The following is a 17134-nucleotide window of genomic DNA, read 5'->3' on the forward strand; positions in this document are numbered from 1 at the left end:
ACCATTGAAATGTCGTATCTACATAAACCTAATCATATAACTTCAAATGAAATTACTTCCCAGAGAAAAAAACTAAAACATGAAATGACTAAATTTACAAATAATGTCTTAACAGATAAAAATAAATCCATTACAACTTGAAATCATCAGCATGGTAATGAAGAAAAAAAGCAAAGACTGGATTTCCCAAATAAATGGTTTATTTAATATTTTTATGTAGCTACAACATTTACATGAGAGAAATATGAACACTATGAGGATGTTGACCTTAGGATGTTTAAAGGGCCAAGTATAGAACTATTTACATGAGCCAAGTGATAACTGAGCAATATATTTAAACCAATGGAAGTTTAAAAGATAATTCATCAAATGTAAATATTTAAAACTAAAACTAAATCAAACCCAGTTCAGAACTATTGCCTTTTTGAGTGAACTTTGGAGATAGCGGCCCTGTGGAAATCCTTCGTCCAAAGCTTGTTGAATACATGCACTGAAACATTCAGTAAACACAAAACAAACAAAATTAGGAGCCTGAAAGCAATTACTGAAAACATTTTATTTAAAAAAAGGTTGAAAATTAAATTATTACACAAAACAATGCCGAGTTAAAAATAACCACATTTGGGTAATTTCGATAACCCAGTGCTGGGTCAAAATTGGACAAAGAGAGCATTGGATTAATTCAACCCAGTAAGGTTGCGTTGTGCTTCTAACCCAGCACCTTGGGTTGAGTGCTTGACCCAGCTGTTGGGTAAATTAGACTATATTGCAGGGTAAAAACAACTCAGTGTGTTTTGTTGTGACAAACCCAGCACATTGGGTAGGGGTATTGACCCAGGAGCTGGTTAATTTATGTAATCTTTATGTATCCCAATGTCAATTTTGCTTATATATGTTTTTGCCTTCCCTACCATCCCAGCCCCTCCCTTTCCTACACACAATCAAGATACAATGTTGAATTTCAAATAATGAATTTGTATTTCCTGCATTTCAGTTCATACTGTACAAAACATCAGAGAATTGTCCACAATATATACATTTTTTAAATAGTACATTGAAACAAAGCCCTATTGTCTACGTATGTGTTATTTCATAAGATGGTAATCAATCCTATCTTATGAAATCCTACAATTTAATCAAACAGTCCACACATCAGGCTGATGCCTCAGCTGAACTTGATGTGCACACTCAGATTGCGATCTGATTTAAAAAAAAAAAAGCTTCTCTCCGTGTGACACTGTCTTTAGTGGTATTAACACAGATCTGTCTACCAGACAGAGCCAGAGCAAATGAATAGATATTCACTGACACACTTCAGCTGTCGTAGGTGAGAGCACACACACACACACCATGTAGTTTTGCCATACAATAATGTTCTTCATTTGGGTAGAGTCAAAACATTGTTACACAGGAACAAGTGTAACATATTTGAAGGGCTGAAGGTCACTCTACTAAGGAAATGGACTAATGACTGTCATTACTCAAGTAATAACTGTATTTCACTCATAAATAACTTTTCACAATTCCCAAAATGTAACATTTGAATTTAAAATAAATTGTTGTGACTGAATGAAAGCGTATCGGAAAGCGTTATTAACACCCAGCTTATACACTGTATATATTAATCATACAAATATATACAGATTTAGTGCAACAGTAGTTGAACTAAAAGCTAACAAGCACATACTGTACAGTAGGCAAAAAGCAGGCACAATATATTAAAACAAACTAAAAGTCAATTTCACAGAGCTATAGATAGTGACTTAAGAGCATATTTGCATTGTAATATGAAGAGAAAAGGGGTTACAACCGAAATGTGTCTTACACATTTAACCCGACCCTTCTGAATCAGAGAGAAACACATGGCTCATCCATCCATTGATCTATTAATTCACATGAACACAAACACATCGGCCGGAGGGATGTGCTTCCTCCTGTAACTTCTCACACTACATAGAAGAGCAGATACTTATCCACTATTGTTCAATGGATAAAAGACATGCTAGCACCAGTCTAACTGCGGGGGATTCTGTTCCTGGCAGCTGATACACTGTGGTCTGTAGGAAAGTTGATATCAAACACATGATAGGACTTGAAGAATACATCCAGTGCCCCAAGCAATGTACAGTGCATTCGAAAGTATTCAGATCCTTCGACTTTTTCCACATTTTGTTTACGTTACAGCATTATTCTAAAATTGATTAAATAAAAAATTGTCCTCATCTATCTTCACACAATACCCCATAACGACAAAACTAAAACAGGTTGTTTTTGCAAAATCAAAATAATTATAAATACTTATTTACATAAGAATTCAGCCCCTTTGCTATGAGCCTCAAAATTGAGCTCAGGTGCATTCTGTTTCCATTGATCATCCTTGAGATGTTTCTACAACTTGATTGGAGTCCACCTGTGGTAAATTCAATTGATTGGACATGATTTTGAAAGGCACACACCTGTCTATATAAGGTCCCACAGTTGACAGAGAATGTCAGAGCAAAAACCAAGCCATGAGATCAAAGGAATTGTCCGTAGAGCTTTGAGACAGGATTGTGTTGAGGCACAGATCTGGGAAAGGGTACCAAAGCATTTCTGCAGCACTGAAGGTCCCCAAGAACACAGTGGCCTCCATCATTCTTAAATGGAAGAAGTTTGGAACCACCAAGACTCTTCCTAGAGCTAGCCACCCGGCCAAACTGAGCAATCGGGGGACACGGGTCTTGATCAAGAAACGATAGTCACTATGAAAGAGCTCCAGAGTTCCTCTGTGGAGATGAGAGAACCTTCCAGAAGGACAACCATCTCTGCAGCACTCCACCAATCAGGCCTTTATGGAACAGTGGCCCGATGGAAGCCACTCCTCAGTAAAAGGCACATGACAGCCCGCTTGGAGTTTGCCAAAAGGCACATAAAGGACTCTCAGACCATGAGAAACAAGATTCTCTGGTCTGATGAAAACAAGATCGAACTCTTTGGCCTGAATGCCAATCGTCACGTCTGGAGAAAACCTGGCACCATCCCTATGGGGAAGCATGGTGTTAGCAGTATCATGCTGTGGGGATGTTTTTCAGCGACAGGGACTGGGAGACTAGTCAGGATCGAGGGAAAGATGACTGGAACAAAGTACAGAGAGGTCCTTGATGAAAACCTACTCCAGAGCGCTCAGAACCTCAGACTGGGTCGAAGGTTCACCTTCCAACAGAACAACTACCCTAAGCACACAGCCAAGACAAAGCAGTAATGGCTTTAGGACAAGTCTCTGAATGTCCTTAAGTGGCCCAGCCAGAGCCTGGACTTAAACCTGATCGAACATCTCTGGAGAGAGCTAAACAATAGCTATGCAGAGACACTCCCCATGCAACCTGAAAGAGCTTAAGAGGATCTGCAGAGAAGAATGGGAGAAACTTCCCAAATACAGGTGTTCCAAGGTTGTAGTGTCATACCCCAGAAGACTCGAGGCTGTAATCGATGCCAAAGGTACTACAACAAAGTACTGAGTAAAGGGTCTGAATACTAATTTAACTGTGATATTTAATTTTTCTATATGCAGTACCAGTCAAAAGTTTGGACACACCTATTCATTCAAGGGATTTTCTTTATTTTCTATTTCCTACATTGTAGAATAGTGAAGACATCAAAACTATGAAATAACACACATGGAAACATGCAGTAACAAAAAAAGTGTTAAACAAATCAAAATATATTTTAGATTTTAGATTCTTCAATGTAGCCACCCTTTGCACACTCTTGGCATTCTCTCAACCAGCTTCACCTGGAATGCTATTCCAACAGTCTTGAAGGAGTTGTAAAAAATAAAGAAAAACCCTTGAATGAGTACATGTCTAAACTTTTGACTGGTCATGTATAAATTTGCAAAAATTTCAAAAAACCTGTTTTGCTTTGTCATTATGCGTTATTGACATTTTAGACATTTTAGACATTTTAGTCATTTAGCAGACGCTCTTATCCAGAGCGACTTACAAATTGGTGCATTCACCTATAATATCCAATGGAACAACCACTTTACAATAGTGCATCTAAATCTTTTAAGGGGGGGGTTAGAAGGATTACTTTATCCTATCCCAGGTATTCCTTGAAGAGGTGGGGTTTCAGGTGTCTCCGGAAGGTGGTGATTGACTCCGCTGTCCTGGCGTCGTGAGGGAGCTTGTTCCACCATTGGGGTGCCAGAGCAGCGAACAGTTTTGACTGGGCTGAGCGGGAACTGTGCTTCCTCAGAGGTAGGGAGGCGAGCAGGCCAGAGGTGGATGAAGGGAGTGCCCTTGTTTGGGTGTAGGGCCTGATCAGAGCCTGAAGGTACGGAGGTGCCGTTCCCCTCACAGCTCCGTAGGCAAGCACCATGGTCTTGTAGCGGATGCGAGCTTCGACTGGAAGCCAGTGGAGAGAGCGGAGGAGCGGGGTGACGTGAGAGAACTTGGGAAGGTTGAACACCAGACGGGCTGCGGCGTTCTGGATGAGTTGTAGGGGTTTAATGGCACAGGCAGGGAGCCCAGCCAACAGCGAGTTGCAGTAATCCAGACGGGAGATGACAAGTGCCTGGATTAGGACCTGCGCCGCTTCCTGTGTGAGGCAGGGTCGTACTCTGCGAATGTTGTAGAGCATGAACCTACAGGATCGGGTCACCGCCTTGATGTTGGTGGAGAACGACAGGGTGTTGTCCAGGGTCACGCCAAGGCTCTTAGCACTCTGGGAGGAGGACACAAGGGAGTTGTCAACCGTGATGGCGAGATCATGGAACGGGCAGTCCTTCCCCGGGAGGAAGAGCAGCTCCGTCTTGCCGAGGTTCAGCTTGAGGTGGTGATCCGTCATCCACACTGATATGTCTGCCAGACATGCAGAGATGCGATTCGCCACCTGGTTGTCAGAAGGGGGAAAGGAGAAGATTAATTGTGTGTCATCTGCATAGCAATGATATGAGAGACCATGTGAGGATATGACAGAGCCAAGTGACTTGGTGTATAGCGAGAATAGGAGTGGGCCAAGAACAGAGCCCTGGGGGACACCAGTGGTGAGAGCACGTGGTGCGGAGACAGATTCTCGCCACGCCACCTGGTAGGAGCGACCTGTCAGGTAGGACGCAATCCAAGCGTGCGCGGTGCCGGAGATGCCCAGCTCGGAGAGGGTGGAGAGGAGGATCTGATGGTTCACGGTATCAAAGGCAGCAGATAGGTCTAGAAGGATGAGAGCAGAGGAGAGAGAGTTAGCTTTAGCAGTGCGGAGAGCCTCCGTGACACAGAGAAGAGCAGTCTCAGTTGAATGCCCAGTCTTGAAACCTGACTGATTAGGATCAAGAAGGTCATTCTGAGAGAGATAGCAAGAGAGCTGGCCAAGCACGGCGCGTTCAAGAGTTTTGGAGAGAAAGGAAAGAAGGGATACTGGCCTGTAGTTGTTGACATCGGAGGGATCGAGTGTAGGTTTTTTCAGAAGGGGTGCAACTCTCGCTCTCTTGAAGACGGAAGGGACGTAGCCAGCGGTCAAGGATGCGTTGATGAGCGAGGTGATGTAGGGGAGAAGGTCTCCAGAAATGGTCTGGAGAAGAGAGGAGGGGATAGGGTCAAGTGGGCAGGTTGTTGGGCGGCCGGCCGTCACAAGACGCGAGATTTCATCTGGAGAGAGAGGGGAGAAAGAGGTCAAAGCACAGGGTAGGGCAGTGTGAGCAGGACCAGCAGTGTCGTTTGACTTAGCAAGCGAGGATCGGATGTCGTCAACCTTCTTTTCAAAATGGTTGACGAAGTCATCCGCAGAGAGGGAGGAGGGGGGGGGGGGGAGGAGGATTCAGGAGGGAGGAGAAGGTAGCAAAGAGCTTCCTAGGGTTAGAGGCAGATGCTTGGAGTTTAGAGTGGTAGAAAGTGGCTTTAGCAGCAGAGACAGAAGAGGAAAATGTAGAGAGGAGGGAGTGAAAGGATGCCAGGTCCGCAGGGAGGCGAGTTTTCCTCCATTTCCGCTCGGCTGCCCGGAGCCCTGTTCTGTGAGCTCGCAGTGAGTCGTCGAGCCACGGAGCAGGAGGGGAGGACCGAGCCGGCCTGGAGGATAGGGGACAGAGGAAATCAAAGGATGCAGAGAGGGAGGAGAGGAGGGTTGAGGAGGCAGAATCAGGAGATAGGTTGGAGAAGGTTTGAGCAGAGGGAAGAGATGATAGTGAGTATTGTGTGTAGATTGATGAGGAAAAACATGTATTTAATCCATTTAGAATAAGACTGTAACTTAAACAATTGTGGAAAAAGTCATTGGGTCTGAATACTTACCGAATGCACTCTACCTTGCTCCAATACCTGTCCACTAATGACTGTAAAACCTGTGGTCAGTCCCCAAGAGCCAACATACATCTGTAGGATCTGGTCACCTCCGCCTGGCTCAGGTACTCAACCATGTTGGTCCCAACCTGTTAGAAAGAAATCATTTGATTTTAGAATATGAGGACTTGTGCAAAGAATGGAGGCACACTGACAATGCCATCACAAACAATTTATTTTGTATACTATATAGCCATTTGCACATCAATAAAAACATTAAAACCCTGTTTGATGCCTACTGTACATCTTCCATTCATTTGGGGTTGAGGTTCATTTACACAACAATGCTTTGGAGTTTGCAGTTAACCGAGTTTGGAATGCTGTTCCTTTCATTCAAGGTTTACAAATGCTATCATCTAATTTCCCCATCAATCTCCCTATGCCTATCCACTATTTAAACTTACAGGCTGCAAGTCAATGAAGGACTTTCTGGTTTCTTCGAAGGTGGGTCAGAAGGTCTTCCTGCCTATCTTGTAGACTGGTGTTGGGAGGACCACTGGCAGATGTCTTAAAGTGATTACACCATTTTGTATCTGGATAGAAGAATGTTTACTGAATAACTTGTTTGTTTCAGGCTAAAAATGAATGAGCATGTGAGGCACCACCAACAGGTTCATTTCAAACTATACCTGCAGAACATCTTGGGCATGCTTCTCTTGGCTGGCGATGTGAAGTTTTGTCCTTGGAGACGGCGATCCAGTTCTCAGTGAGTTTCCCCGAGCAGTCCGGGTTTAAAATGGAGAAGTCCTGAGCAATCTGTGGTAAAGCAGACAAACAATGACTTTACCATTGCAGTTAATCATTAGTCTGTATCATATTGAATCATTTATTTCAACTGTGAAATCTGATGTGAAAATGTTTATCCACATGTTAAAGGTTAAGTGATTAGGTGAAAATCCACATGTTAAATAAACACATGGTTTCACAAGTGAATCTACACATCTTGGACATTTTTGAGACATTAAGTATTCTACATTTATTCCACATCACTTTTTTTCTTAGCTTTTAAACTGATTATCAAATACCCCATAGTAGGTCTTGATTCTCATAAACCTTGCAGCATAAATATGTATCAAAGCATTTTCCCATCCACTGTTTTAAGGTAAACAGCTTTCAGTAACCCCTCTCAAATTCATAGACAGAACTATGGATGCAAGAAGTGACCAACCATGATATCAAAATGATAGTTTTAACCATGTTTGGAGGCAATACTTTGGGTTCTGTTAGGGTATGACAGTTGAACTAAGCTCATCAAGCATTTGTAAGTTATATTAACCTGTTGGGTCTAGGGGGCAGCATTTGCACGTTGATAAAACATCTAATCCTACCAGTAAATTAAACTGTTTGATGGTGAAAACACTCTAAGTTTCCAAAACTGTTTGAATGGTGTCTGTGATACCTAAGAGCTCATTTCTGGCAGGCAAAACCTGAGACATTTTCTGACAGGAAGTGTACCTTTGTATTGCAGCTTTAAAGACACAGGGGTTTAGGAATATTTTGGCACTTCCTATTGCTTCCACTAGATGTCACCAGCCTTTACAAAGTGTTTTGAGTCTTCTGGAGGGAGATCTGACCGAACAAGAGCCATGGAACGGTGATGTCCCATTAGACACCTGGCGCTACTTCATGTTGGGTACCCTCGTTCCAATACGTTATAAAAGGCTATGCATTCGTCCACCTTGAATATTATTCATGTTCTGGTTAAAAAGGCCCTAATGATTTATGCTATACAACGTTTGACATGTTTGAACGAACGGAAATATATTTTTTCCCCCTCGTTCATGACGAGAAGTCCGGCTGGCTTACATCATGTGCTAACGAGACGGAGATTTTTGGACATAAATGATGAGCTTTTTTGAACAAAACTACATTCGTTATGGACCTGTGATACCTGGAAGTGACATCTGATGAAGAGAATCAAAGGTAATGGATTATTTACATAGTATTTTCGATTTTAGATCTCCCCAACATGACGTCTAGTCTGTATCGCAACGCGTATTTTTCTGGGCACAGTGCTCAGATTATTGCAAAGTGTGATTTCCCAGTAAGGTTATTTTTAAATCTGGCAAGTTGATTGCGTTCAAAAGATGTAAATCTATAATTCTTTAAATGACAATATAATATTTTAACAATGTTTTCTAATTTTAATTATTTAATTTCTGACGCTGACTTGACTGCCGGTTATTGGAGGGAAACGATTTCCTCAACATCAATGCCATAGTAAAACGCTGTTTTTGTATATAAATATGAACTTGATAGAACTAAAAATGCATGCATTGTCTAACATAATGTCCTAGGAGTGTCATCTGATGGAGATTGTAAAAGGTTAGTGTATCATTTTAGCTGGTTTTATGGTTTTGGTGACCCTGTCTTTGACTTGACAAAACATTACACACAACTCTTGTAAATGTACTGTCCTAACATACTCTAAATTTATGCTTTCGCCGTAAAACCTTTTTGAAATCGTAAAACGTGGTTAGATTAAGGAGATGTTTATCTTTCAAATGGTGTAACATAGTTGTATTTTTGAAAAATTTGAATTTTGACATTTATTTGGATTCAAATTTGCCGCTCTTGAAATGCACCTGCTGTTGATGGAGTGCACCACAGGTGGCACGCTAGCGTCCCACCTAGCCCCAAGAGGTTAAGCAAGAATCAATGTGTACAAACATTTTAGGTAGCAACTACAAATCGCCCCTTTAAAAGTTCTCTGCACCTTTGATTATGTAGTGTAAGTATATGCCCTAAGCGGTTCCTGATTGGGTATGTAGTGTATTACAGTTATGCTAAACTCGTGTTGATGGATTGGTGTTGTGTGCATCTCCCAGTAACTTCTATCCATACTGCACCTGCCTGTCAACTTTACAATCCCTCCCTTGGTTGTATCCCTTATTATTTTTCTACATTCTTCAAGAATCAATGGCTATATATCTTGAAAAGATATGAGCAGCCATTTGAACAGCAGGAAATATCCCACATTGGGACTTTAACCATGAGGGGGTAAACCTAAAACGGAACGTAGATCATTGTCTAGGGGAAAATATTTCCTTGCACCACAAACGAACCACTGGTCCCATAGTGTGATATTTGGCAATAGGCGAAAAGCGAAACTCACAGCCCAGAGAACAAAACAAGAAAGAGCAGGTCAATTCCACTCCATGATGTCATGAATGATGAATGTGTATCTGGTTAATCTGATGGCGCAAGCCAAGTTTAAAAGCATACATTTGGTTCAAATAAAGTCAAAATACGATTTAATGTTGTTTGGCAGATGAGGGGAAAGAAATATGGTTGTATTACAATATGGTGGCTGATTCACAGATCCAGGCAAAAACATATTGAGCGAGGTTTCCAGTACGACCTTACAATGACCGAAGAACCCATGATGCAGCACACAAGGCTCACACATTTGATGCATCCCGCTGGTCTTCAAAGTGAGTTAGACCACATCAGAAGCCTTCGGAGGATGACCAGCGGGTTGAGCAAATGGTCCATGAATCAAACAGCCCAAATAGACCATTCAGTCTGGGTCCACCTCGGGTTCTAGAAAGCAGTATTTTTCTGTTTCTGAGGAAACTCAGGACTCAGGCCGCTTGAAGGAGAAGCTTTTGTAGTATCCTGTTGAGAGTATGTCATTGTGATTAAATGGTACATAGATGTAGGATCTTAATTTTATCTATTTTGTTGATGAAAATGTTCCTTCTTGTAGTGTATTCAGGGTTTGACATGGCAATTAAAGTTTGTAATATCCACTTTAAAATTTCAGACTTGATTTTGCCTGAATGTAAATGTATCAAACCCTACAAAAATTGTCCATTAATTATAATCCACATAATAATTCACATTTCATGTTACTGCAGGATTCTCTTCCTGCTTTAGCAAACTGGCTTAAATTAAGAACCTACATCTGTAAGTTCACATACAGGTCACTTTCACATGTCTTCTCTGTATAACAGAGTGGGCCTGGAACCCACAACCTTCTGGCCAACATCACACACCACTCAAAGCCAATTGTATTAGCCTATAGAGCAAGACACTATTCTTTCACCCCCTGAGCAACAATTGGCATTCAGATCTCAGGGAGGGAACACATCGGTATACTCCAGCCAACATGTTACAGGTTTCACATCCACTACACACACCTGCATATACTATATGCACACTCTAAAAAATGCTGTGTTAAAAACAACCCAAATTGGGATATTTGGTAACCCAGCGCTGAGTAAATATTGGACAGAACACACTGGGTATTTTGACCCAGCCAGTTGGGTTGAGTGAATAACCCAACAAGTTGGGTTGTTGGGATTACCAAACATGGGTTAATTTAACCAGCAATTGGGTATTTTTTACTCTCATGCTGGGTTGAGATGGGTGTTCTTGAATGTAATCCTTAGGTTATTTTCATGAGGCTTGGATTATTAGGGTTGTGGCTTTCAGCTAGATCTGATTGACCACCCAGTAGAGTAAATGTCATCGCTGTTCATCAAAAGTTTACACACTACGATTAAAAAAATTATTGGCCATTTTACACATTGTATAATATTTAGATGATCTATTACATATTATAGTAAGGTATACCATCTTATTGTATCCCTATAATGGGATTTACAAAGGCTTTTAGGGAACTCATACACTTCTGTGAGCCTCAATGAAGCTACATCGGTCACGTTACCTCCCTGATATCTGAATGTTAATCTGTATTCATTGGGTATGGATCATGGATCAAACAGAGCAGGGTAGCATGTTGTTAAGCTCGGGTATAATGGGTAGCATGGTGGTATGAGCTATTCATCCCTCATCATAGCTGCTGTGGGTGGTCCTTATCTCCCTGATATGTGACCCTCCCTTGTAACCTTGAACCAATTCAAGGCTGCTGGATTTATTGTGTTCTCCTTCGTTCTCCCCCTCTATCTTTCTCCTCGTAATTCTTCCCTTTCTCCTTTCTCCTCTCTTCTTCCTCCATCCCTCTCTCTCTTCCTCAGATTTCCCTTTCTCCCTCTCCATTGTCCCTTCTCCCTCCTTCTCCATCCCCTTCTCTCTGTCTTTATTTCTCCTTCTTCTACTTGTTATCTTGGTCAGGCATTGACTTGGCCACTACCACCCCCTACCTCCCTATTTTTCTGTTTTGTTCCTTTCTCCCTCCTTCTCTTTGCCTTTTGGCAGCCTCCATCCCTCAGCAACCCCATCATCTCGGTGTCATTTGCGCATCGTGACCTGCTATTGGAAACGGATATCCAAACAAAGCACAACCTATCATCTTTACATCAGGCTAATGGGAGTATCAGAGGGGTGTTTCCAATAACAGAGCCACAGCACCAGGCGGCCACAAGGGTTCAGAGCGGGGACGGATAGACCGCAGAGAGAGAGAGAGAGAGAGAGAGAGAGAGAGAGAGGGGAGGAGTGGAGAGAGAGAAGAGGAGAGAGAGGAGGGGGGTTGGGAGTAGATAGAAAGGAGGGGGGGGGGGTGGAGAAAAAACTGCCTGAGGAAGCAATGGGGAGAGTGAGAGACACCGAGATCCACAGAAAGCTGGAGGCAGACAGCACTGTCTGCTCCTCCCTAACCCGTACCAAACCCCTTGATTAACACGAGGGAACGATAGTTCACAGACCTCTGTGCTAACGACTGGAGCTTATGGAGAGCTGCCACAGAAGTTTGATAACATTGAGTAGGAGAAACAGGCACGCAGACTTCCCATGCTCGCTGCAAGAGCATTTGAAAAACTATGTACATTATGTATTATGTTCTTGAAAACATTATAGCCCGACTCCCCGATTCCAAGGGAACAACGGCTGAGTGCATTGCTGGTCACTCATCCCAATTAAAATGCATTATTTAGTCCAGATATTTGTGTACTTTGGTTAAATGCACGTATTGGCTGCTTGCTTCGGTTAAGTGCACGTATTGTCGACAGACTTTGGGTTACATGTTCCACATGGCAAACAACACTGAACTTGGCAAAAGATACTGGTATAAATACCCACTTTATAATGCACTTTAACCTCATTCATAACAACTTATGAGCTATGTATAATAATACATTATAACACAAGACATGGGGGCTACAACACAAAGGGGATTTGACGTTCACACTGAATTGTGTCATCATGGAGTTAGAACATTACATGTTCGTATGACTGTTCATCTTCGGGACAAAGACACTTGTGTGTGTGATGTTTATTGTGTGAGAAAGAGAAACAAAACAGCATGATTCCATCTGGTATAACCTACCACCTGGATATGGACAGTAGTCATGGGAGAAATATCTCCATTAAGCCAATGGATATAATGTTTCTCTCTACTTACCCCAACTCCATCACTGCTTTCCTCCTTTCCTCCTTTCCTCCCTCCTCACCCCTCACTACAAAATCAGTGGGCTGGATTGGCACTTATTTGGGCTTCCTCCATGTTTCTTGTGTGCTTTGCCCCTATGGGCTGTCTCTCTATCGATGCAGGTCGCATTCACCGGGACTACAGAACCTTTCAGAGGACTAGCCTTTTGCACATGGTGAACGAAAGAGAGAGGAAAGGGGGAGAGAGAAGGAATGCGGGAGAGGGATAGAGGGAGAGAAATAAAGAGAGGGAAAGGGGGGAGAGAGAGAAAGGTGAAGGAGAGGAAAAAAGAGAGGGAGGAAGAGGGAGAAAAAGAGAGAGGGCGGGGGAGAAAGAGATTGCTTTCAATCGCATCCTGCGTTGCAGCCAGCATTGTCTCCTGCTGCCTCAGCTCGGAGTGCAATGAAATGGCTAGTGTCATAAAGGCCTATACAAACAATGGGCCCATTCACCCCATCGGAGTCTCTGTCAGGGCCGAGAACATACAATACTTCTGATTCAGTACATTTGCTGCTTCGTTCTCAATGTGCCTCTTACTTACAGTATGCTACTTTCCCTCATGCCACTTCTTCCACAGAGAGAAATGCCTAGTTTAAACCCAAAAACGTTGTCGTTGTTTCTGTCCTGATCATATGCAAGCAGAAGGGAGTTAAAAAGTAAAGATGATCATAATTAAATATCATTTTGATCATCTGAATTCTAACATCACATATCATTATTTTTTTTTGAACATATGTTTAGTTTCTACATATTCTATGGAAAATATATATTAAAAGAGCACAGATGAGCAAGTGTTGTAGAAAAATAGATTTTAGCTGGGCAGGTATCCAGTATATCCAGTCTGTTTTTCTTTGGGACAGGTATATTTGATATTACCTCACTGTCTTACTTAAATTTCACTTCATGTTCTTCAATTTTATTATTGTTGTTCCCATATTATTTTATACTTTCGCTGAAGGGGTGTGCTTGCTCAAGTAAATGGAAAAAACACCTCAAGCAATTATCTACAAAGTGCAATGTGTTCGGGGTGGGTGGGAGGAGAGGGAGGGGGTTCCTAACAGACTGACATTTGGACTCATGCCCAAGGGCCTATCTCCTTTTCTATCCCTCTCCCTGCCTGTCTCCTGTAACAGCTACAACAGCAACCAGGTTTCCACTCCCGACCTCTGAACCACTCCCCAGCTGGATCTCCAGACATTTTTTTTTCTTCATTTTGATTACGATCATCTCTTTTTTGGTTCCAGGCGTAAATTTTGGGCTCCCCAGGAAATGGATGTAGCATGTGTGAGGGATTGGTGCTGCTCTCACCAGCCGCCAGTCATTGGTCCAGAGTGGCGAATCTATCCAACAGCAGGCCAAGGGAGAGCCCAGTCCTGCCCACATCTGCCTGCAGTCAAGCCCCCCTCTCCTGCTCCTCCCCCTCACCTACGTCGTCAATACTTGGGATGTGTTCAGAATGCTTTAAATGTTAAATGAGCTCTAGAAAAACAGTCACAGTGTTGAATTGAACACCTAGTTGCAGAATGTTGTCAGTATGGCAGCTGAAAGTGTATTTGACTGTACTTTAATCTCACTGATAACTTCAAAAATGTTGAAGTCCTCTTATTCAGAATGAACTGTTCAAATGTTTAACAGCATTACACACTCTGAATGCACCTCTGGCCACAGATGGCTACTACCCCCAGGCCGTTAACCGTCACATATCAGCCAGAGCAAATAAGGTTGTTTGAACTTCTAACACAACTTGTAAAGATAGTCAGTCCATGCTTAAACAAGTCCATGAGGGGGGATCTGCTTTTGACGGTCTATTCTCCAACTGGGGCTTGCTTGCCTTTGGCCATGCTCAGGCTTTGAATTATTGTAGAAAGTCCTTGAGTTTCCCCAAACTGACAATGGTTGAATTCATGATCATAATTCATAATCCTCTAAACTCCAAATGGAGACCTTGGGCAACAGACAAATCCTCACATTGGTGTATGCAGTTGGAGGTCAAGTTTCTTTAAAAAAAAAGAAAGACACTGCAAGGCTTGCACAATAACAAAAACAGAAGCCTAGAGCAAATGAGCAATAAACCATATCAGCTGAATAACCGTTGGTTACTGTTGCTCTCTGTCCAAACCAGTAGATCTCAAATGGCTGCCTAGTCCTTGCCAACACGGGCTGTAGGCTACTCCAAACCCTTCAATTATCCCTGAAACACATTCTCGCCTCATGTTGTTTTGACTTTTGTCCGATTCTGTCAGACGGCCATGAAATGAATGGTCATTCATTGGAACTCAAATTAAACACTGGTTGTGTTGAACTCTGCTCCAGTAAACATGTTGGAGTACACCAAAATCATAGGAACAAACCTTGGGTTGGTACTATAGTGCACTGTACATCTCCCAGTGAAGTTTTTAGTTTTGTAACTATTTTCTGTCTCCCTTTGTTCAGAAGGGGAATTCAGTCATCGTGGAATTGTTGCATTGAGCATCTCGCTGTAAATATGTATTTATTTTATTTAACCTTATGTTTAACCTCTCCAGAGTGGTGCAGTGGTCTAAGGCACTGCATCTCAGTGCTGGAGGTGTCCCTATAGACCCTGGTTCGATCCAAGGCTGTATCACAACCGGCTGGGATTGGGAGTCCCATAGGGCAGTGCACAATTGGCATAGTGTCATTAGGGTTTGGCTAGGGTAGGCTGTCATTGTAAATAAGAATTTGTTCTTAACTGATTTGCCTAGTTAAATAAATATATGTAATATGTTCCAATTACTACCTTTTGGCATGAAGAGATTACTTTTACGGGAGAGTGGGGTAAGTTGAGCCATTTTTTACATTCAGCGTCACTCCGTCAAGGGAAATACTGTGCATTCGGAAAGTATTCAGATCCATTGACTTTTTCCACATTTTGTTACATTACAGTCTTATTTTAAAATTGATTAAATTGTTTTTTTCCCCATAATGACAAAGCAAAAACAGGTTTTTAGAAATTGTTGCTAATTTATTAAAAATGTAAACAGAAATATAGTATTTACATAAGTATTCAGACCCTTTACCTTGTTGAAGCACCTTTGGCAGCAATTACAGCCTCGAGTCTTCTTGGCTACTTCCATACGCTTGGCACACCTGTATTTGTGGAGTTTATCCCATTCTTCTCTGCAGATCCTCTCAAACTCTGTCAGGTTGGGAGAACAGCTATTGGATCGCTGCACAGCTATTTTCAGGTCTCTCCAGAGATGTTTGATCGGGTTAAAGTCCAGGCTATTGCTGGCCCACTCATGGACAGTCAGAGACTTGTTTGCTTAGGGTTGATGTCCTGTTGGAAGGTGAACCTTCAACCAGGTCTGAGGTCTTGAGCACTCTGGAGCAGGTTTTCATCAAGGATCTCTCTGTACTTTGCTCTGTTTATCTTTCCCTCAATCCTGATTAGTCTCCCAGTCCCTGCCGCAGAAAAACTTCCCCACAGCATGATGCTGCCACCACCATGCTTCACCATAGGGATGGTATTGGCCAGGTGATAAGCAGTGCCTGGTTTCCTCCAAACGTGACGCTTGGCATTCAGGCCAAAGGGTTCAATCTTGGTTTCATCAGACCAGAGAATCTTGTCTGAGAGTCCTTTAGGTGCCTTTTGGCAAACTCCAAGCAGGATGTCATGTGCCTTTTACTGAGGAAAAAGGCCACTCTACCATAAGGCCTGATTGGTGGAGTGCGGCAGAGATGGTTGTCCTTCTGGAAGGTGCTCCTATCTCAACAGAGGAACTCTGGAGCTTTGTCAGAGTGACCATCGGGTTCTTTATCACTTCCCTGACCAAGGCCCATCTCCCCCGATTGCTCAGTTTGGCCGGGCGGCCAGCACTAGGAAGAGTCTTGTTGGTTCCAAACTTCTTCCATTTAAGAAAGATGGAGGCCATTGTGTTCTTGGGGACCCCCAAGCAAGTTGTACAAACATCTCAAGGATCATCAATGGACACAGGATGCACGTGAGCTCAATTTCAAGTCTCATAGAAATAAGGTATTTCTGTTTTTTATTTTTAATAAAACATTTTGCTTTGTCAATATGGGCTATTGTGTGTAGATTGATGAGGGAAAAAATGATTTAATCCATTTTAGAATAATTGTGTTACATAACAAAACGTAGAAAAAGTGAAGGGGTCTGAATAATTTATGAATGCACTGTATAGTATAATTTCTAACAAAGATATCTACATATATTTCAGGATGTTGAAATAATCTGAATTAATGTAAACATTACATTAAAGTGGTCTCTTGGCACACCTTACCCTAGGTATAGGGTAAGATGTGTCACAGGACAGGGTAAGTTAAGCCACCTTCAAACTTCTGTTCTGAATAAAATACTACCACTGACTTTTTAAGACCGTAACTATCTTTATTTTCCAAACATAATTCAACACAATCACAATAGATTTTTGCCTTTTAATCACCATGGCAGGCATTGTTGTCACCTTAGCTTGTTACAATACTTTTAAGTGATAGGAAGTACAAGCACCAC

At 42.2% G+C, this 17134-nt stretch overlaps 1 long non-coding RNA gene across 3 annotated transcripts; it reads right to left on the minus strand.

Annotated features, from left to right (window-relative positions):
* Positions 1-5442: 5442 nt before the first annotated feature.
* LOC106581888 (uncharacterized) lies at positions 5443-15968 on the minus strand. Of its 3 annotated transcripts, none has more exons than XR_001323187.2 (5): positions 15681-15968; positions 6941-7067; positions 6716-6844; positions 6264-6400; positions 5443-5547 (listed from the first exon to the last, which is right to left on the minus strand). It is a non-coding gene; the product is annotated as an uncharacterized lncRNA (long non-coding RNA). The 3 variants fall into 3 exon arrangements; XR_001323186.2 differs by lacking the exon at positions 5443-5547 and adding an exon at positions 12616-12805 and having other exon boundaries at positions 6033-6400; XR_001323185.2 differs by lacking the exon at positions 5443-5547 and having other exon boundaries at positions 6039-6400.
* Between the last annotated feature and the right edge of the window lie 1166 nt (positions 15969-17134).

The sequence above is a fragment of the Salmo salar genome, chromosome ssa21 (genome assembly GCF_905237065.1).
Source record: "Salmo salar chromosome ssa21, Ssal_v3.1, whole genome shotgun sequence".
NCBI lineage: Eukaryota > Metazoa > Chordata > Actinopteri > Salmoniformes > Salmonidae > Salmo > Salmo salar.